A 21567-nucleotide genomic window follows, 5' to 3' on the forward strand; every position below is an offset into this window, starting at 1 on the left:
CAACCTCCTTCGTCTCGTTTCGCTCTCTTTCACCCTCCTTCTTCTCGTTTCGCTCTGTTACACCCGCCTTCGTCTCGTTTTGCCCTCTTTCACCCTCCTTCGTCTCGTTTCACTCTCTTTCACCCTCCTTCTTCTCGTTTCATTCTCTTTCACCCTCCTTCGTCTCGCTCCGCTCTCTTTCACCCTCCTTCGACTCCTTTCGCACTCTTTTTCCCTCCTTCGTCTCGTTTCGCTTTGTTTCACACTCCTTCGTCTCGTTTTGCTCTCTTTCACTCTCCTTCGTCTCGTTTCGCTCTCTTTCACCCTCCTTCGCCTTGTTTCGCTCTGTTGCACTCGCCTTTGTTTCGTTTCGCCCTCTTTCACCCTCCTTCGTCTTGTTTCGCTCTCTTTCACCCTCCTTCATCTCGTTTCGCTCTCTTTCACCCTCCTTCCTCTCGTTTCGCTCTCTTTCAACCTCCTTCTTCTCGTTTCGCTCTCTTTCACCCTCCTTTGTCTCGTTTCGCTCTCTTTGACCCTCCTTCATCTCGTTTCGCTCTCTTTCACCCTCCTTCATCTCGTTTCGCTCTCTTTCACCCTTCTTATTCTCGTTTTGCTCACTTTCACCCTCCTTCGTCTCGTTCCGCTCTCCTTCACCCTCCTTCGTCTCGTTTCGGTCTCTTTCATCCTCCTTCGTTCGTTCCACTCTCTTTCACCCTCCTTCGACTCCTTTCACTCTCTTTCACCCTCCTTTATCTCATTTCGCTCTCTTGCACCCTCCTTCGTCTCCTTTCGCTCTCTTTCACCCTCCTTCGTCTCGTTTCGCTCTCTTTCACCCTCCACCGTCTCGTTTCGCTCTCTTTCACCCTCCTTCGTCTCGTTTCGCTCTCTTTCACGCTCCTTCGTCTTGTTTCGCTCTCTTGCACCCGCCTTCGTCTCGGTTCGCCCTCTTTCACCCTCCTTCGTCTTGTTTCGCTCTCTTTCAGCCTCCTTCGTCTCGTTTCGCTCTCTTTCACGCTCCTTCGTCTTGTTTTGCTCTCTTGCACCCGCCTTCGTCTCGTTTCGGCCTTTTCACCCTCCTTCGTCTTGTTTCGCTCTCTTTCACCCTCCTTCGTCTCGTTTCGCTCTCTTTCACCTACCTTCATCTCGTTTCGCTCTCTTTCACCCACCATCGTCTGGTTTCGTTCTCTTTCACCCTCCTTCGTCTTGTTTCGCTCTCTTTCACCCTCCTTCGTCTCGTTTCGCTCTCTTTCACCCTCCTTCGTCTCGTTTCGCTCCCTTTCACCCTCCTTTGTCTCGTTTCGCTCTCTTTCACATTCCTTCGTCTCGTTTCACTCTCTTTCACCCTCCTTCGTATCGTTTCGCTCTCTTCCAACCTCCTTCATCTCGTTTCGCTCTCTTTCAACCTCCTTCGTCTCGTTTCGCTCTCTTTCACCCTCCTTCTTCTCGTTTCGCTCTGTTACACCCGCCTTCGTCTCGTTTTGCCCTCTTTCACCCTCCTTCGTCTCGTTTCACTCTCTTTCACCCTCCTTCGTCTCGTTTCATTCTCTTTCACCCTCCTTCGTCTCGCTCCGCTCTCTTTCACCCTCCTTCGACTCCTTTCGCACTCTTTTTCCCTCCTTCGTCTCGTTTCGCTTTGTTTCACACTCCTTCGTCTCGTTTTGCTCTCTTTCACTCTCCTTCGTCTCGTTTCGCTCTCTTTCACCCTCCTTCGCCTTGTTTCGCTCTGTTGCACTCGCCTTTGTTTCGTTTCGCCCTCTTTCACCCTCCTTCGTCTTGTTTCGCTCTCTTTCACCCTCCTTCGTCTCGTTTCGCTCTCTTTCACCCTCCTTCCTCTCGTTTCGCTCTCTTTCAACCTCCTTCTTCTCGTTTCGCTCTCTTTCACCCTCCTTTGTCTCGTTTCGCTCTCTTTGACCCTCCTTCATCTCGTTTCGCTCTCTTTCACCCTCCTTCATCTCGTTTCGCTCTCTTTCACCCTTCTTATTCTCGTTTCGCTCACTTTCACCCTCCTTCGTCTCGTTCCGCTCTCCTTCACCCTCCTTCGTCTCGTTTCGGTCTCTTTCACCCTCCTTCATCTCGTTTCGCTCCCTTTCACCCTCCTTTGTCTCGTTTCGCTCTCTTTCACCTTCCTTCGTCTCGTTTCACTCTCTTTCACCCTCCTTCGTCTCGTTTCGCTGTCTTCCAACCTCCTTCATCTCGTTTCGCTCCCTTTCACCCTCCTTTGTCTCGTTTCGCTCTCTTTCACCTTCCTTCGTCTCGTTTCACTCTCTTTCACCCTCCTTCGTCTCGTTTCGCTGTCTTCCAACCTCCTTCATCTCGTTTCGCTTTCTTTCAACCTCCTTCGTCTCGTTTCGCTCTCTTTCACCCTCCTTCTTCTCGTTTCGCTCTGTTCCACCCGCCTTCGTCTCGTTTCGCCCTCTTTCACCCTCCTTCGTCTCGTTTCACTCTCTTTCACCCTCCTTCGTCTCATTTCGTTCTCTTTCACCCTCCTTCGTCTCGCTCCGCTCTCTTTCACCCTCCTTCGACTCCTTTCGCTCTCTTTCACCCTCCTTTATCTCATTTCGCTCTCTTTCACCCTCCTTCGTCTCCTTTCGCTCTCTTTCACCCTCCTTCGTCTCGTTTCGCTCTCTTTCACCCTCTACCGTCTCGTTTCGCTCTCTTTCAGCCTCCTTCGTCTCGTTTCGCTCTCTTTCACGCTCCTTCGTCTTGTTTCGCTCTCTTGCACCCGCCTTCGTCTCGTTTCGCCCTCTTTCACCCTCCTTCGTCTTGTTTCGCTCTCTTTCACCCTCCTTCGTCTCGTTTCGCTCTCTTTCACCTACCTTCATCTCGTTTCGCTCTCTTTCACCCACCATCGTCTGGTTTCGCTCTCTTTCACCCTCCTTCGTCTTGTTTTGCTCTCTTTCACCCTCCTTCGTCTCGTTTCGCTCTCTTTCACCCTCCTTCGTCTCGTTTCGCTCCCTTTCACCCTCCTTTGTCTCGTTTCGCTCTCTTTCACCTTCCTTCGTCTCGTTTCACTCTCTTTCACCCTCCTTCGTATCGTTTCGCTCTCTTCCAACCTCCTTCATCTCGTTTCGCTCTCTTTCAACCTCCTTCGTCTCGTTTCGCTCTCTTTCACCCTCCTTCTTCTCGTTTCGCTCTGTTACACCCGGTTCGTCTCGTTTCGCCCTCTTTCACCCTCCTTCGTCTCGTTTCACTCTCTTTCACCCTCCTTCGTCTCGTTTCGCTGTCTTCCAACCTCCTTCATCTCGTTTCGCTTTCTTTCAACCTCCTTCATCTCGTTTCGCTCTCTTTCACCCTCCTTCTTCTCGTTTCGCTCTGTTCCACCCGCCTTCGTCTCGTTTCGCCCTCTTTCACCCTCCTTCGTCTCGTTTCACTCTCTTTCACCCTCCTTCGTCTCGTTTTGTTCTCTTTCACCCTCCTTCGTCTCGCTCCGCTCTCTTTCACCCTCCTTCGACTCCTTTCGCTCTCTTTCACCCTCCTTTATCTCATTTCGCTCTCTTTCACCCTCCTTCGTCTCCTTTCGCTCTCTTTCACCCTCCTTCGTCTCGTTTCGCTCTCTTTCACCCTCCACCGTCTCGTTTCGCTCTCTTTCAGCCTCCTTCGTCTTGTTTCGCTCTCTTGCACCCGCCTTCGTCTCGTTTCGCCCTCTTTCACCCTCCTTCGTCTTGTTTCGCTCTCTTTCACCCTCCTTCGTCTCGTTTCGCTCTCTTTCACCTACCTTCATCTCGTTTCGCTCTCTTTCACCCACCATCGTCTGGTTTCGTTCTCTTTCACCCTCCTTCGTCTTGTTTCGCTCTCTTTCACCCTCCTTCGTCTCGTTTCGCTCTCTTTCACCCTCCTTCGTCTCGTTTCGCTCCCTTTCACCCTCCTTTGTCTCGTTTCGCTCTCTTTCACATTCCTTCGTCTCGTTTCACTCTCTTTCACCCTCCTTCGTATCGTTTCGCTCTCTTCCAACCTCCTTCATCTCGTTTCGCTCTCTTTCAACCTCCTTCGTCTCGTTTCGCTCTCTTTCACCCTCCTTCTTCTCGTTTCGCTCTGTTACACCCGCCTTCGTCTCGTTTTGCCCTCTTTCACCCTCCTTCGTCTCGTTTCACTCTCTTTCACCCTCCTTCGTCTCGTTTCATTCTCTTTCACCCTCCTTCGTCTCGCTCCGCTCTCTTTCACCCTCCTTCGACTCCTTTCGCACTCTTTTTCCCTCCTTCGTCTCGTTTCGCTTTGTTTCACACTCCTTCGTCTCGTTTTGCTCTCTTTCACTCTCCTTCGTCTCGTTTCGCTCTCTTTCACCCTCCTTCGCCTTGTTTCGCTCTGTTGCACTCGCCTTTGTTTCGTTTCGCCCTCTTTCACCCTCCTTCGTCTTGTTTCGCTCTCTTTCACCCTCCTTCATCTCGTTTCGCTCTCTTTCACCCTCCTTCCTCTCGTTTCGCTCTCTTTCAACCTCCTTCTTCTCGTTTCGCTCTCTTTCACCCTCCTTTGTCTCGTTTCGCTCTCTTTGACCCTCCTTCATCTCGTTTCGCTCTCTTTCACCCTCCTTCATCTCGTTTCGCTCTCTTTCACCCTTCTTATTCTCGTTTTGCTCACTTTCACCCTCCTTCGTCTCGTTCCGCTCTCCTTCACCCTCCTTCGTCTCGTTTCGGTCTCTTTCATCCTCCTTCGTTCGTTCCACTCTCTTTCACCCTCCTTCGACTCCTTTCACTCTCTTTCACCCTCCTTTATCTCATTTCGCTCTCTTGCACCCTCCTTCGTCTCCTTTCGCTCTCTTTCACCCTCCTTCGTCTCGTTTCGCTCTCTTTCACCCTCCACCGTCTCGTTTCGCTCTCTTTCACCCTCCTTCGTCTCGTTTCGCTCTCTTTCACGCTCCTTCGTCTTGTTTCGCTCTCTTGCACCCGCCTTCGTCTCGGTTCGCCCTCTTTCACCCTCCTTCGTCTTGTTTCGCTCTCTTTCAGCCTCCTTCGTCTCGTTTCGCTCTCTTTCACGCTCCTTCGTCTTGTTTTGCTCTCTTGCACCCGCCTTCGTCTCGTTTCGGCCTCTTTCACCCTCCTTCGTCTTGTTTCGCTCTCTTTCACCCTCCTTCGTCTCGTTTCGCTCTCTTTCACCTACCTTCATCTCGTTTCGCTCTCTTTCACCCACCATCGTCTGGTTTCGTTCTCTTTCACCCTCCTTCGTCTTGTTTCGCTCTCTTTCACCCTCCTTCGTCTCGTTTCGCTCTCTTTCACCCTCCTTCGTCTCGTTTCGCTCCCTTTCACCCTCCTTTGTCTCGTTTCGCTCTCTTTCACATTCCTTCGTCTCGTTTCACTCTCTTTCACCCTCCTTCGTATCGTTTCGCTCTCTTCCAACCTCCTTCATCTCGTTTCGCTCTCTTTCAACCTCCTTCGTCTCGTTTCGCTCTCTTTCACCCTCCTTCTTCTCGTTTCGCTCTGTTACACCCGCCTTCGTCTCGTTTTGCCCTCTTTCACCCTCCTTCGTCTCGTTTCACTCTCTTTCACCCTCCTTCGTCTCGTTTCATTCTCTTTCACCCTCCTTCGTCTCGCTCCGCTCTCTTTCACCCTCCTTCGACTCCTTTCGCACTCTTTTTCCCTCCTTCGTCTCGTTTCGCTTTGTTTCACACTCCTTCGTCTCGTTTTGCTCTCTTTCACTCTCCTTCGTCTCGTTTCGCTCTCTTTCACCCTCCTTCGCCTTGTTTCGCTCTGTTGCACTCGCCTTTGTTTCGTTTCGCCCTCTTTCACCCTCCTTCGTCTTGTTTCGCTCTCTTTCACCCTCCTTCGTCTCGTTTCGCTCTCTTTCACCCTCCTTCCTCTCGTTTCGCTCTCTTTCAACCTCCTTCTTCTCGTTTCGCTCTCTTTCACCCTCCTTTGTCTCGTTTCGCTCTCTTTGACCCTCCTTCATCTCGTTTCGCTCTCTTTCACCCTCCTTCATCTCGTTTCGCTCTCTTTCACCCTTCTTATTCTCGTTTCGCTCACTTTCACCCTCCTTCGTCTCGTTCCGCTCTCCTTCACCCTCCTTCGTCTCGTTTCGGTCTCTTTCACCCTCCTTCGTCTCGTTCCACTCTCTTTCACCCTCCTTCGACTCCTTTCACTCTCTTTCACCCTCCTTTATCTCATTTCGCTCTCTTGCACCCTCCTTCGTCTCCTTTCGCTCTCTTTCACCCTCCTTCGTCTCGTTTCGCTCTCTTTCACCCTCCACCGTCTCGTTTCGCTCTCTTTCACCCTCCTTCGTCTCGTTTCGCTCTCTTTCACGCTCCTTCGTCTTGTTTCGCTCTCTTGCACCCGCCTTCGTCTCGGTTCGCCCTCTTTCACCCTCCTTCGTCTTGTTTCGCTCTCTTTCACCCTCCTTCGTCTCGTTTCGCTCTCTTTCACCTACCTTCATCTCGTTTCGCTCTCTTTCACCCTCCTTCGTCTCCTTTCACTCTCTTTCATCCTCCATCGTCTTGTTTCGCTCTCTTTCGCCCACCTTCGTCTCGTTTCGCTCTCTTTCACCCTCCACCATCTCATTTTGCTCTCTTTTACCCTCTTTCGTCTTGTTTCGCTCTCTTTGACCCTCCTTCGTCTCATTTAGCTCTCTTCCATCCTCCTTCGTCTCGTTTCGCTCTCTTTCACCCTCAGTCGTCTTGTTTCGCTCTCTTTCACCCTCCATCGTCTCGTTTCGCTCTCTTTCATCCTCCTTCGTCTCGTTTCGCTCACTTTCACCCTCCTTTGTCTCTTTTCGCTCTCTTTCACCTACCTTCATCTCGTTTCGCTCTCTTTCACCCTCCATCGTCTGGTTTCGCTCTCTTTCACCCTCCTTCGTCTTGTTTCGCTCCCTTTCACCCTCCTTTGTCTCGTTTCGCTCTCTTTCACCTTCCTTCGTCTCGTTTCACTCTCTTTCACCCTCCTTCGTCTCGTTTCGCTGTCTTCCAACCTCCTTCATCTCGTTTCGCTCCCTTTCACCCTCCTTTGTCTCGTTTCGCTCTCTTTCACCTTCCTTCCTCTCGTTTCACTCTCTTTCACCCTCCTTCGTCTCGTTTCGCTGTCTTCCAACCTCCTTCATCTCGTTTCGCTTTCTTTCAACCTCCTTCGTCTCGTTTCGCTCTCTTTCACCCTCCTTCTTCTCGTTTCGCTCTGTTCCACCCGCCTTCGTCTCGTTTCGCCCTCTTTCACCCTCCTTCGTCTCGTTTCACTCTCTTTCACCCTCCTTCGTCTCGTTTCGTTCTCTTTCACCCTCCTTCGTCTCGCTCCGCTCTCTTTCACCCTCCTTCGACTCCTTTCGCTCTCTTTCACCCTCCTTTATCTCATTTCGCTCTCTTTCACCCTCCTTCTTCTCCTTTCGCTCTCTTTCACCCTCCTTCGTCTCGTTTCGCTCTCTTTCACCCTCCACCGTCTCGTTTCGCTTTCTTTCAGCCTCCTTCGTCTCGTTTCGCTCTCTTTCACGCTCCTTCGTCTTGTTTCGTTCTCTTGCACCCGCCTTCGTCTCGTTTCGCCCTCTTTCACCCTCCTTCGTCTTGTTTCGCTCTCTTTCACCCTCCTTCGTCTCGTTTCGCTCTCTTTCACCTACCTTCATCTCGTTTCGCTCTCTTTCACCCACCATCGTCTGGTTTCGCTCTCTTTCACCCTCCTTCGTCTTGTTTCGCTCTCTTTCACCCTCCTTCGTCTCGTTTCGCTCTCTTTCACCCTCCTTCGTCTCGTTTCGCTCCCTTTCACCCTCCTTTGTCTCGTTTCGCTCTCTTTCACCTTCCTTCGTCTCGTTTCACTCTCTTTCACCCTACTTCGTATCGTTTCGCTCTCTTCCAACCTCCTTCATCTCGTTTCGCTCTCTTTCAACCTCCTTCGTCTCGTTTCGCTCTCTTTCACCCTCCTTCTTCTCGTTTCGCTCTGTTACACCCGCCTTTGTCTCGTTTCGCCCTCTTTCACCCTCCTTCGTCTCGTTTCACTCTCTTTCACCCTCCTTCGTCTCGTTTCGTTCTCTTTCACCCTCCTTCGTCTCGCTCCGCTCTCTTTCACCCTCCTTCGACTCCTTTCGCCCTCTTTTTCCCTCCTTCATCTCGTTTCGCTTTGTTTCACACTCCTTCGTCTCGTTTTGCTCTCTTTCACTCTCCTTCATCTCGTTTCGCTCTCTTTCACCCTCCTTCGTCTTGTTTCGCTCTGTTGCACTCGCCTTTGTTTCGTTTCGCCCTCTTTCACCCTCCTTCGTCTTGTTTCGCTCTCTTTCACCCTCCTTCGTCTCGTTTCGCTCTGTTCCACCCGCCTTCATCTCGTTTCGCCCTCTTTCACCCTCCTTCGTCTCGTTTCACTCTCTTTCACCCTCCTTCGTCTCGTTTCGTTCTCTTTCACCCTCCTTCGTCTCGCTCCGCTCTCTTTCACCCTCCTTCGTCTCCTTTCGCTCTCTTTCACCCTCCTTCGTCTCGTTTCGCTCTCTTTCACCCTCCACCGTCTCGTTTCGCTCTCTGTCAGCCTCCTTCGTCTCGTTTCGCTCTCTTTCACGCTCCTTCGTCTTGTTTCGCTCTCTTGCACCCGCCTTCGTCTCGTTTCGCCCTCTTTCACCCTCCTTCGTCTTGTTTCGCTCTCTTTCACCCTCCTTCGTCTCGTTTCGCTCTCTTTCACCTACCTTCATCTCGTTTCGCTCTCTTTCACCCACCATCGTCTGGTTTCGCTCTCTTTCACCCTCCTTCGTCTTGTTTCGCTCTCTTTCACCCTCCTTCGTCTCGTTTCGCTCTCTTTCACCCTCCTTCGTCTCGTTTCGCTCCCTTTCACCCTCCTTTGTCTCGTTTCGCTCTCTTTCACCTTCCTTCGTCTCGTTTCACTCTCTTTCACCCTCCTTCGTATCGTTTCGCTCTCTTCCAACCTCCTTCATCTCGTTTCGCTCTCTTTCACTCTCCTTCGTCTCGTTTCGCTCTCTTTCACCCTCCTTCGTCTTGTTTCGCTCTGTTGCACTCGCCTTTGTTTCGTTTCGCCCTCTTTCACCCTCCTTCATCTTGTTTCGCTCTCTTTCACCCTCCTTCGTCTCGTTTCGCTCTCTTTCACCCTCCTTCCTCTCGTTTCGCTCTCTTTCAACCTCCTTCTTCTCGTTTCGCTCTCTTTCACCCTCCTTTGTCTCGTTTCGCTCTCTTTGACCCTCCTTCATCTCGTTTCGCTCTCTTTCACCCTCCTTCATCTTGTTTCGCTCTCTTTTAGCCTTCTTATTCTCGTTTCGCTCACTTTCACCCTCCTTCGTCTCGTTCCGCTCTCCTTCACCCTCCTTCGTCTCGTTTCGGTCTCTTTCACCCTCCTTCATCTCGTTCCACTCTCTTTCACCCTCCTTCGACTCCTTTCACTCTCTTTCACCCTCCTTTATCTCATTTCGCTCTCTTGCACCCTCCTTCGTCTCCTTTCGCTCTCTTTCACCCTCCTTCGTCTCGTTTCGCTCTCTTTCACCCTCCACCGTCTCGTTTCGCTCTCTTTCACCCTCTTTCGTCTCGTTTCGCTCTCTTTCACGCTCCTTCGTCTTGTTTCGCTCTCTTGCACCCGCCTTCGTCTCGGTTCGCCCTCTTTCACCCTCCTTCGTCTTGTTTCGCTCTCTTTCACCCTCCTTCGTCTCGTTTCGCTCTCTTTCACCTACCTTCATCTCGTTTCGCTCTCTTTCACCCTCCTTCGTCTCCTTTCACTCTCTTTCATCCTCCATCGTCTTGTTTCGCTCTCTTTCACCCACCTTCGTCTCGTTTCGCTCTCTTTCACCCTCAGTCGTCTTGTTTCGCTCTCTTTCACCCTCCATCGTCTCGTTTCGCTCTCTTTCATCCTCCTTCGTCTCGTTTCGCTCACTTTCACCCTCCTTTGTCTCTTTTCGCTCTCTTTCACCTACCTTCATCTCGTTTCGCTCTCTTTCACCCTCCATCGTCTGGTTTCACTCTCTTTCACCCTCCTTCGTCTTGTTTCGCTCTCTTTCACCCTCCTTCGTCTCGTTTCGCTCTCTTTGACCCTCCTTCATCTCGTTTCGCTCCCTTTCACCCTCCTTTGTCTCGTTTCGCTCTCTTTCACCTTCCTTCGTCTCATTTCACTCTCTTTCACCCTCCTTCGTCTCGTTTCGCTGTCTTCCAACCTCCTTCATCTCGTTTCGCTCCCTTTCACCCTCCTTTGTCTCGTTTCGATCTCTTTCACCTTCCTTCGTCTCGTTTCACTCTCTTTCACCCTCCTTCGTCTCGTTTCGCTGTCTTCCAACCTCCTTCATCTCGTTTCGCTCTCTTTCAACCTCCTTCGTCTCGTTTCGCTCTCTTTCACCCTCCTTCTTCTCGTTTCGCTCTGTTACACCCGCCTTCGTCTCGTTTCGCCCTCTTTCACCCTCCTTCGTCTCGTTTCACTCTCTTTCACCCTCCTTCGTCTCGTTTCGTTCTCTTTCACCCTCCTTCGTCTCGCTCCGCTCTCTTTCACCCTCCTTCGACTCCTTTCGCACTCTTTTTCCCTCCTTCGTCTCGTTTCGCTTTGTTTCACACTCCTTCGTCTCGTTTTGCTCTCTTTCACTCTCCTTCGTCTCGTTTCGCTCTCTTTCACCCTCCTTCGTCTTGTTTCGCTCTGTTGCACTCGCCTTTGTTTCGTTTCGCCCTCTTTCACCCTCCTTCGTCTTGTTTCGCTCTCTTTCACCCTCCTTCGTCTCGTTTCGCTCTGTTCCACCCGCCTTCGTCTCGTTTCGCCCTCTTTCACCCTCCTTCGTCTCGTTTCACTCTCTTTCACCCTCCTTCGTCTCGTTTCGTTCTCTTTCACCCTCCTTCGTCTCGCTCCGCTCTCTTTCACCCTCCTTCGACTCCTTTCCATCTCTTTCACCCTCCTTTATCTCATTTCGCTCTCTTTCACCCTCCTTCGTCTCCTTTCGCTCTCTTTCACCCTCCTTCGTCTCGTTTCGCTCTCTTTCACCCTCCACCGTCTCGTTTCGCTCTCTTTCAGCCTCCTTCGTCTCGTTTCGCTCTCTTTCACGCTCCTTCGTCTTGTTTCGCTCTCTTGCACCCGCCTTCGTCTCGTTTCGCCCTCTTTCACGCTCCTTCGTCTTGTTTCGCTCTCTTTCACCCTCCTTCGTCTCGTTTCGCTCTCTTTCACCTACCTTCATCTCGTTTCGCTCTCTTTCACCCACCATCGTCTGGTTTCGCTCTCTTTCACCCTCCTTCGTCTTGTTTCGCTCTCTTTCACCCTCCTTCGTCTCGTTTCGCTCTCTTTCACCCTCCTTCGTCTCGTTTCGCTCCCTTTCACCCTCCTTTGTCTCGTTTCGCTCTCTTTCACCTTCCTTCGTCTCGTTTCACTCTCTTTCACCCTCCTTCGTATCGTTTCGCTCTCTTCCAACCTCCTTCATCTCGTTTCGCTCTCTTTCAACCTCCTTCGTCTCGTTTCGCTCTCTTTCACCCTCCTTCTTCTCGTTTCGCTCTGTTACACCCGCCTTCGTCTCGTTTCACCCTCTTTCACCCTCCTTCGTCTCGTTTCTCTCTCTTTCACCCTCCTTCGTCTCGTTTCGTTCTCTTTCACCCTCCTTCGTCTCGCTCCGCTCTCTTTCACCCTCCTTCGACTCCTTTCGCACTCTTTTTCCCTCCTTCGTCTCGTTTCGCTTTGTTTCACACTCCTTCGTCTCGTTTTGCTCTCTCTCACTCTCCTTCGTCTCGTTTCGCTCTCTTTCACCCTCCTTCGTCTTGTTTCGCTCTGTTGCACTCGCCTTTGTTTCGTTTCGCCCTCTTTCACCCTCCTTCATCTTGTTTCGCTCTCTTTCACCCTCCTTCGTCTCGTTTCGCTCTCTTTCACCCTCCTTCCTCTCGTTTCGCTCTCTTTCAACCTCCTTCTTCTCGTTTCGCTCTCTTTCACCCTCCTTTGTCTCGTTTCGCTCTCTTTGACCCTCCTTCATCTCGTTTCGCTCTCTTTCACCCTCCTTCATCTCGTTTCGCTCTCTTTCACCCTTCTTATTCTCGTTTCGCTCACTTTCACCCTCCTTCGTCTCGTTCCGCTCTCCTTCACCCTCCTTCGTCTCGTTTCGGTCTCTTTCACCCTCCTTCGTCTCGTTCCACTCTCTTTCACCGTCCTTCGACTCCTTTCTCTCTCTTTCACCCTCCTTTATCTCATTTCGCTCTGTTGCACCCTCCTTCGTCTCCTTTCGCACTCTTTCACCCTCCTTCGTCTCGTTTCGCTCTCTTTCACCCTCCACCGTCTCGTTTCGCTCTCTTTCACCCTCCTTCGTCTCGTTTCGCTCTCTTTCACGCTCCTTCGTCTTGTTTCGCTCTCTTGCACCCGCCTTCGTCTCGGTTCGCCCTCTTTCACCCTCCTTCGTCTTGTTTCGCTCTCTTTCACCCTCCTTCGTCTCGTTTCGCTCTCTTTCACCTACCTTCATCTCGTTTCGCTCTCTTTCACCCTCGTTCGTCTCCTTTCACTCTCTTTCATCCTCCATCGTCTTGTTTCGCTCTCTTTCGCCCACCTTCGTCTCGTTTCGCTCTCTTTCACCCTCCACCATCTCATTTTGCTCTCTTTTACCCTCTTTCATCTCGTTTCGCTCTCTTTGACCCTCCTTCGTCTCATTTAGCTCTCTTCCATCCTCCTTCGTCTCGTTTCGCTCTCTTTCACCCTCAGTCGTCTTGTTTCGCTCTCTTTCACCCTCCATCGTCTCGTTTCGCTCTCTTTCATCCTCCTTCGTCTCGTTTCGCTCACTTTCACCCTCCTTTGTCTCTTTTCGCTCTCTTTCACCTACCTTCATCTCGTTTCGCTCTCTTTCACCCTCCATCGTCTGGTTTCGCTCTCTTTCACCCTCCTTCGTCTTGTTTCGCTCTCTTTCACCCTCCTTCGTCTCGTTTCGCTCTCTTTCACCCTCCTTCATCTCGTTTCGCTCCCTTTCACCCTCCTTTGTCTCGTTTCGCTCTCTTTCACCTTCCTTCGTCTCGTTTCACTCTCTTTCACCCTCCTTCGTCTCGTTTCGCTGTCTTCCAACCTCCTTCATCTCGTTTCGCTCCCTTTCACCCTCCTTTGTCTCGTTTCGCTCTCTTTCACCTTCCTTCGTCTCGTTTCACCCTCTTTCACCCTCCTTCGTCTCGTTTCGCTGTCTTCCAACCTCCTTCATCTTGTTTCGCTTTCTTTCAACCTCCTTCGTCTCGTTTCGCTCTCTTTCACCCTCCTTCTTCTCGTTTCGCTCTGTTCCACCCGCCTTCGTCTCGTTTCGCCCTCTTTCACCCTCCTTCGTCTCGTTTCACTCTCTTTCACCCTCCTTCGTCTCGTTTCGTTCTCTTTCGCCCTCCTTCGTCTCGCTCCGCTCTCTTTCACCCTCCTTCGACTCCTTTCGCTCTCTTTCACCCTCCTTTATCTCATTTCGCTCTCTTTCACCCTCCTTCGTCTCCTTTCGCTCTCTTTCACCCTCCTTCGTCTCGTTTCGCTCTCTTTCACCCTCCACCGTCTCGTTTCGCTCTCTTTCAGCCTCCTTCGTCTCGTTTCGCTCTCTTTCACGCTCCTTCGTCTTGTTTCGCTCTCTTGCACCCGCCTTCGTCTCGTTTCGCCCTCTTTCACCCTCCTTCGTCTTGTTTCGCTCTCTTTCACCCTCCTTCGTCTCGTTTCGCTCTCTTTCACCTACCTTCATCTCGTTTCGCTCTCTTTCACCCACCATCGTCTGGTTTCGCTCTCTTTCACCCTCCTTCGTCTTGTTTCGCTCTCTTTCACCCTCCTTCGTCTCGTTTCGCTCTCTTTCCCCCTCCTTCGTCTCGTTTCGCTCCCTTTCACCCTCCTTTGTCTCGTTTCGCGCTCTTTCACCTTCCTTCGTCTCGTTTCACTCTCTTTCACCCTCCTTCGTATCGTTTCGCTCTCTTCCAACCTCCTTCATCTCGTTTCGCTCTCTTTCAACCTCCTTCGTCTCGTTTCGCTCTCTTTCACCCTCCTTCTTCTCGTTTCGCTCTGTTACACCCGCCTTCGTCTCGTTTCGCCCTCTTTCACCCTCCTTCGTCTCGTTTCACTCTCTTTCACCCTCCTTCGTCTCGTTTCGTTCTCTTTCACCCTCCTTTGTCTCGCTCCGCTCTCTTTCACCCTCCTTCGACTCCTTTCGCACTCTTTTTCCCCCCTTCGTCTCGTTTCGCTTTGTTTCACACTCCTTCGTCTCGTTTTGCTCTCTTTCACTCTCCTTCGTCTCGTTTCGCTCTCTTTCACCCTCCTTCGTCTTGTTTCGCTCTGTTGCACTCGCCTTTGTTTCGTTTCGCCCTCTTTCACCCTCCTTCGTCTTGTTTCGCTCTCTTTCACCCTCCTTCGTCTCGTTTCGCTCTCTTTCACCCTCCTTCCTCTCGTTTCGCTCTCTTTCAACCTCCTTCTTCTCGTTTCGCTCTCTTTCACCCTCCTTTGTCTCGTTTCGCTCTCTTTGACCCTCCTTCATCTCGTTTCGCTCTCTTTCACCCTCCTTCATCTCGTTTCGCTCTCTTTCACCCTTCTTATTCTCGTTTCGCTCACTTTCACCCTCCTTCGTCTCGTTCCGCTCTCCTTCACCCTCCTTCGTCTCGTTTCGGTCTCTTTCACCCTCCTTCGTCTCGTTCCACTCTCTTTCACCCTCCTTCGACTCCTTTCACTCTCTTTCACCCTCCTTTATCTCATTTCGCTCTCTTGCACCCACCTTCGTCACCTTTCGCTCTCTTTCACCCTCCTTCGTCTCGTTTCGCTCTCTTTCACCCTCCACCGTCTCGTTTCGCTCTCTTTCACCTTCCTTCGTCTCGTTTCACTCTCTTTCACCCTCCTTCGTCTCGTTTCGCTGTCTTCCAACCTCCTTCATCTCGTTTCGCTCTCTTTCAACCTCCTTCGTCTCGTTTCGCTCTCTTTCACCCTCCTTCTTCTCGTTTCGCTCTGTTACACCCGCCTTCGTCTCGTTTCGCCCTCTTTCACCCTCCTTCGTCTCGTTTCACTCTCTTTCACCCTCCTTCGTCTCGTTTCGTTCTCTTTCACCCTCCTTCGTCTCGCTCCGCTCTCTTTCACCCTCCTTCGACTCCTTTCGCACTCTTTTTCCCTCCTTCGTCTCGTTTCGCTTTGTTTCACACTCCTTCGTCTCGTTTTGCTCTCTTTCACTCTCCTTCGTCTCGTTTCGCTCTCTTTCACCCTCCTTCGTCTTGTTTCGCTCTGTTGCACTCGCCTTTGTTTCGTTTCGCCCTCTTTCACCCTCCTTCGTCTTGTTTCGCTCTCTTTCACCCTCCTTCGTCTCGTTTCGCTCTGTTCCACCCGCCTTCGTCTCGTTTCGCCCTCTTTCACCCTCCTTCGTCTCGTTTCACTCTCTTTCACCCTCCTTCGTCTCGTTTCGTTCTCTTTCACCCTCCTTCGTCTCGCTCCGCTCTCTTTCACCCTCCTTCGACTCCTTTCCATCTCTTTCACCCTCCTTTATCTCATTTCGCTCTCTTTCACCCTCCTTCGTCTCCTTTCGCTCTCTTTCACCCTCCTTCGTCTCGTTTCGCTCTCTTTCACCCTCCACCGTCTCGTTTCGCTCTCTTTCAGCCTCCTTCGTCTCGTTTCGCTCTCTTTCACGCTCCTTCGTCTTGTTTCGCTCTCTTGCACCCGCCTTCGTCTCGTTTCGCCCTCTTTCACGCTCCTTCGTCTTGTTTCGCTCTCTTTCACCCTCCTTCGTCTCGTTTCGCTCTCTTTCACCTACCTTCATCTCGTTTCGCTCTCTTTCACCCACCATCGTCTGGTTTCGCTCTCTTTCACCCTCCTTCGTCTTGTTTCGCTCTCTTTCACCCTCCTTCGTCTCGTTTCGCTCTCTTTCACCCTCCTTCGTCTCGTTTCGCTCCCTTTCACCCTCCTTTGTCTCGTTTCGCTCTCTTTCACCTTCCTTCGTCTCGTTTCACTCTCTTTCACCCTCCTTCGTATCGTTTCGCTCTCTTCCAACCTCCTTCATCTCGTTTCGCTCTCTTTCAACCTCCTTCGTCTCGTTTCGCTCTCTTTCACCCTCCTTCTTCTCGTTTCGCTCTGTTACACCCGCCTTCGTCTCGTTTCACCCTCTTTCACCCTCCTTCGTCTCGTTTCACTCTCTTTCACCCTCCTTCGTCTCGTTTCGTTCTCTTTCACCCTCCTTCGTCTCGCTCCGCTCTCTTTCACCCTCCTTCGACTCCTTTCGCACTCTTTTTCCCTCCTTCGTCTCGTTTCGCTTTGTTTCACACTCCTTCGTCTCGTTTTGCTCTCTCTCACTCTCCTTCGTCTCGTTTCGCTCTCTTTCACCCTCCTTCGTCTTGTTTCGCTCTGTTGCACTCGCCTTTGTTTCGTTTCGCCCTCTTTCACCCTCCTTCATCTTGTTTCGCTCTCTTTCACCCTCCTTCGTCTCGTTTCGCTCTCTTTCACCCTCCTTCCTCTCGTTTCGCTCTCTTTCAACCTCCTTCTTCTCGTTTCGCTCTCTTTCACCCTCCTTTGTCTCGTTTCGCTCTCTTTGACCCTCCTTCATCTCGTTTCGCTCTCTTTCACCCTCCTTCATCTCGTTTCGCTCTCTTTCACCCTTCTTATTCTCGTTTCGCTCACTTTCACCCTCCTTCGTCTCGTTCCGCTCTCCTTCACCCTCCTTCGTCTCGTTTCGGTCTCTTTCACCCTCCTTCGTCTCGTTCCACTCTCTTTCACCGTCCTTCGACTCCTTTCTCTCTCTTTCACCCTCCTTTATCTCATTTCGCTCTGTTGCACCCTCCTTCGTCTCCTTTCGCACTCTTTCACCCTCCTTCGTCTCGTTTCGCTCTCTTTCACCCTCCACCGTCTCGTTTCGCTCTCTTTCACCCTCCTTCGTCTCGTTTCGCTCTCTTTCACGCTCCTTCGTCTTGTTTCGCTCTCTTGCACCCGCCTTCGTCTCGGTTCGCCCTCTTTCACCCTCCTTCGTCTTGTTTCGCTCTCTTTCACCCTCCTTCGTCTCGTTTCGCTCTCTTTCACCTACCTTCATCTCGTTTCGCTCTCTTTCACCCTCGTTCGTCTCCTTTCACTCTCTTTCATCCTCCATCGTCTTGTTTCGCTCTCTTTCGCCCACCTTCGTCTCGTTTCGCTCTCTTTCACCCTCCACCATCTCATTTTGCTCTCTTTTACCCTCTTTCATCTCGTTTCGCTCTCTTTGACCCTCCTTCGTCTCATTTAGCTCTCTTCCATCCTCCTTCGTCTCGTTTCGCTCTCTTTCACCCTCAGTCGTCTTGTTTCGCTCTCTTTCACCCTCCATCGTCTCGTTTCGCTCTCTTTCATCCTCCTTCGTCTCGTTTCGCTCACTTTCACCCTCCTTTGTCTCTTTTCGCTCTCTTTCACCTACCTTCATCTCGTTTCGCTCTCTTTCACCCTCCATCGTCTGGTTTCGCTCTCTTTCACCCTCCTTCGTCTTGTTTCGCTCTCTTTCACCCTCCTTCGTCTCGTTTCGCTCTCTTTCACCCTCCTTCATCTCGTTTCGCTCCCTTTCACCCTCCTTTGTCTCGTTTCGCTCTCTTTCACCTTCCTTCGTCTCGTTTCACTCTCTTTCACCCTCCTTCGTCTCGTTTCGCTGTCTTCCAACCTCCTTCATCTCGTTTCGCTCCCTTTCACCCTCCTTTGTCTCGTTTCGCTCTCTTTCACCTTCCTTCGTCTCGTTTCACCCTCTTTCACCCTCCTTCGTCTCGTTTCGCTGTCTTCCAACCTCCTTCATCTTGTTTCGCTTTCTTTCAACCTCCTTCGTCTCGTTTCGCTCTCTTTCACCCTCCTTCTTCTCGTTTCGCTCTGTTCCACCCGCCTTCGTCTCGTTTCGCCCTCTTTCACCCTCCTTCGTCTCGTTTCACTCTCTTTCACCCTCCTTCGTCTCGTTTCGTTCTCTTTCGCCCTCCTTCGTCTCGCTCCGCTCTCTTTCACCCTCCTTCGACTCCTTTCGCTCTCTTTCACCCTCCTTTATCTCATTTCGCTCTCTTTCACCCTCCTTCGTCTCCTTTCGCTCTCTTTCACCCTCCTTCGTCTCGTTTCGCTCTCTTTCACCCTCCACCGTCTCGTTTCGCTCTCTTTCAGCCTCCTTCGTCTCGTTTCGCTCTCTTTCACGCTCCTTCGTCTTGTTTCGCTCTCTTGCACCCGCCTTCGTCTCGTTTCGCCCTCTTTCACCCTCCTTCGTCTTGTTTCGCTCTCTTTCACCCTCCTTCGTCTCGTTTCGCTCTCTTTCACCTACCTTCATCTCGTTTCGCTCTCTTTCACCCACCATCGTCTGGTTTCGCTCTCTTTCACCCTCCTTCGTCTTGTTTCGCTCTCTTTCACCCTCCTTCGTCTCGTTTCGCTCTCTTTCCCCCTCCTTCGTCTCGTTTCGCTCCCTTTCACCCTCCTTTGTCTCGTTTCGCGCTCTTTCACCTTCCTTCGTCTCGTTTCACTCTCTTTCACCCTCCTTCGTATCGTTTCGCTCTCTTCCAACCTCCTTCATCTCGTTTCGCTCTCTTTCAACCTCCTTCGTCTCGTTTCGCTCTCTTTCACCCTCCTTCTTCTCGTTTCGCTCTGTTACACCCGCCTTCGTCTCGTTTCGCCCTCTTTCACCCTCCTTCGTCTCGTTTCACTCTCTTTCACCCTCCTTCGTCTCGTTTCGTTCTCTTTCACCCTCCTTTGTCTCGCTCCGCTCTCTTTCACCCTCCTTCGACTCCTTTCGCACTCTTTTTCCCCCCTTCGTCTCGTTTCGCTTTGTTTCACACTCCTTCGTCTCGTTTTGCTCTCTTTCACTCTCCTTCGTCTCGTTTCGCTCTCTTTCACCCTCCTTCGTCTTGTTTCGCTCTGTTGCACTCGCCTTTGTTTCGTTTCGCCCTCTTTCACCCTCCTTCGTCTTGTTTCGCTCTCTTTCACCCTCCTTCGTCTCGTTTCGCTCTCTTTCACCCTCCTTCCTCTCGTTTCGCTCTCTTTCAACCTCCTTCTTCTCGTTTCGCTCTCTTTCACCCTCCTTTGTCTCGTTTCGCTCTCTTTGACCCTCCTTCATCTCGTTTCGCTCTCTTTCACCCTCCTTCATCTCGTTTCGCTCTCTTTCACCCTTCTTATTCTCGTTTCGCTCACTTTCACCCTCCTTCGTCTCGTTCCGCTCTCCTTCACCCTCCTTCGTCTCGTTTCGGTCTCTTTCACCCTCCTTCGTCTCGTTCCACTCTCTTTCACCCTCCTTCGACTCCTTTCACTCTCTTTCACCCTCCTTTATCTCATTTCGCTCTCTTGCACCCACCTTCGTCACCTTTCGCTCTCTTTCACCCTCCTTCGTCTCGTTTCGCTCTCTTTCACCCTCCACCGTCTCGTTTCGCTCTCTTTCACCCTCCTTCGTCTCGTTTCGCTCTCTTTCACGCTCCTTCGTCTTGTTTCGCTCTCTTGCACCCGCCTTCGTCTCGGTTCGCCCTCTTTCACCCTCCTTCGTCTTGTTTCGCTCTCTTTTACCCTCCTTCGTCTCGTTTCGCTCTCTTTCACCTACCTTCATCTCGTTTCGCTCTCTTTCACCCACCATCATCTGGTTTCGCTCTCTTTCACCCTCCTTCATCTTGTTTCGCTCTCTTTCACCCTCCTTCGTCTCGTTTCGCTCTCTTTCACCCTCCTTTGTCTCGTTTCGCTCTCTTCCAACCTCCTTCATCTCGTTTCGCTCTCTTTCAACCTCCTTCGTCTCGTTTCGCTCTCTTTCACCCTCCTTCTTCTCGTTTCGCTCTGTTACACCCGCCTTCGTCTCGTTTCGCCCTCTTTCACCCTCCTTCGTCTCGTTTCACTCTCTTTCACCCTCCTTCGTCTCGTTTCGCTCTATTACACCCGCCTTCGTCTCGTTTCGCCTTCTTTCACCCTCCTTCGTCTCGTATCACTCTCTTTCACCCTCCTTCGTCTCGTTTCGTTCTCATTCACCCTCCTTCGTCTCGCTCCGCTCTCTTTCACCCTCCTTCGACTCCTTTCGCTCTCTTTCACCCTCCTTCGTCTCGTTTCGCTCTGTTTCACACTCCTTCGTCTCGTTTTGCTCTCCTTCACTCTCCTTCGTCTCGTTTCGCTCTCTTTCACCCTCCTTCGTCTTGTTTCGCTCTGTTGCACTCGCCTTTGTCTCGTTTCGCCCTCTTTCACCCTCCTTCGTCTTGTTTCGCTCTCTTTCACCCTCCTTCGTCTCGTTTCGCTCTCTTTCACCCTCCTTCCTCTCGTTTCGCTCTCTTTCAACTTCCATCTTCTCGTTTAGCTCTCTTTCACCCTCCTTTGTCTCGTTTCGCTCTCTTTGACGCTCCTTCATCTCGTATCGCTCTCTTTCACCCTCCTTCATCTCGTTTCGGTCTCTTTCACTCTCCCTATTCTCGTTTCGCTCACTTTCACCCTCCTTCGTCTCGTTCCGCTCTCCTTCACCCTCCTTCGTCTCGTTTCGATCTCTCACCCTCCTTCGTCTCGTTCCACTCTCTTTCACCCTCCTTCGACTCCTTTCACTCTCTTTCACCCTCCTTCGTCTCCTTTCGCTCTCTTTCACCCTCCTTCGTCTCGTTTCGCTCTCTTTCACCCACCATCGTCTCGTTTCGCTCTCTTTCACCCTCCTTCGTCTTGTTTCGCTCTCTTTCACGCTCCTTCGTCTTGCTTCGCTCTGTTGCACCCGCCTTCGTCTCGTTTCGCCCTCTTTCACCCTCCTTCGTCTTGTTTTGCTCTCTTTCACCCTCCTTCGTCTCGTTTCGCTCTCTTTCACCTACCTTCATTTCGTTTCGCTCTCTTTCACCTACCTTCATCTCGTTTCGCTCTCTTTCACCCACCATCGTCTGGTTTCGCTCTCTTTCACCCTCCTTCGTCTTGTTTCGCTCTCTTTCACCCTCCTTCGTCTCGTTTCGCTCTCTTTCACCCTCCTTCATCTCGTTTCGCTCCCTTTCACCCTCCTTTGTCTCGTTTCGCTCTCTTTCACCTTCCTTCGTCTCGTTTCACTCTCTTTCACCCTCCTTCGTATCGTTTCGCTCTCTTCCAACCTCCTTCATCTTGTTTCGCTCTCTTTCAACTTCCTTCGTCTCGTTTCGCTCTCTTTCACCCTCCTTCTTCTCGTTTCGCTCTGTTACACCCGCCTTCGTCTCGTTTCGCCCTCTTTCACCCTCCTTCGTCTCGTTTCACTCTCTTTCACCCTCCTTCGTCTCGTTTCGCCCTCTTTCACCCTCCTTCGTCTTGTTTCGCTCTCTTTCACCCTCCATCGTCTCGTTTCGCTCTCTTTCACCCTCCTTCGTCTCGTTTCGCTCACTTTCACCTTCCTTCATCTCGTTTCGCTCTCTTTCACCCTCCTTCGTCTTGTTTCGGTCTCTTTCACACTCCTTTGCCTTGTTTCGCTCTCTTTCACCCACCTTCATCTTGTTTCGCTCTCTTTCACCCTCCTTCGCCTCGTTTCGGTCTCTTTCATCCTCCTTCGTCTCGTTTCGTTCTCTTTCACCCGCCATCGTCTCGTTTCGCTCTCTTTGACCCTCCTTCGTCTCGTTTAGCTCTCTTTCATACTCATTCGTCTTGTTTCGCTCTGTTTTACACTCCTTCATCTCGTTTTGTTCTCTTTCACCCTTCTTCGTCTCGTTTCGCTCTCTTTCACCCTCCTTCGTCTTGTTTCGCTCTGTTCCACCCACCTTCGTCTCGTTTCGCCCTCTTTCACCCTCCTTCTTCTCGTTTCACTCTCTTTCACACTCCTTCGTCTCGTTTCATTCTCTTTCACCCTCCTTCGTCTCGCTCCACTCTCTTTCACCCTCCTTCGACTCCTTTCGCTCTCTTTCAC

The sequence above is a fragment of the Scyliorhinus torazame genome, unplaced genomic scaffold, assembly GCF_047496885.1.
Source record: "Scyliorhinus torazame isolate Kashiwa2021f unplaced genomic scaffold, sScyTor2.1 scaffold_58, whole genome shotgun sequence".
NCBI lineage: Eukaryota > Metazoa > Chordata > Chondrichthyes > Carcharhiniformes > Scyliorhinidae > Scyliorhinus > Scyliorhinus torazame.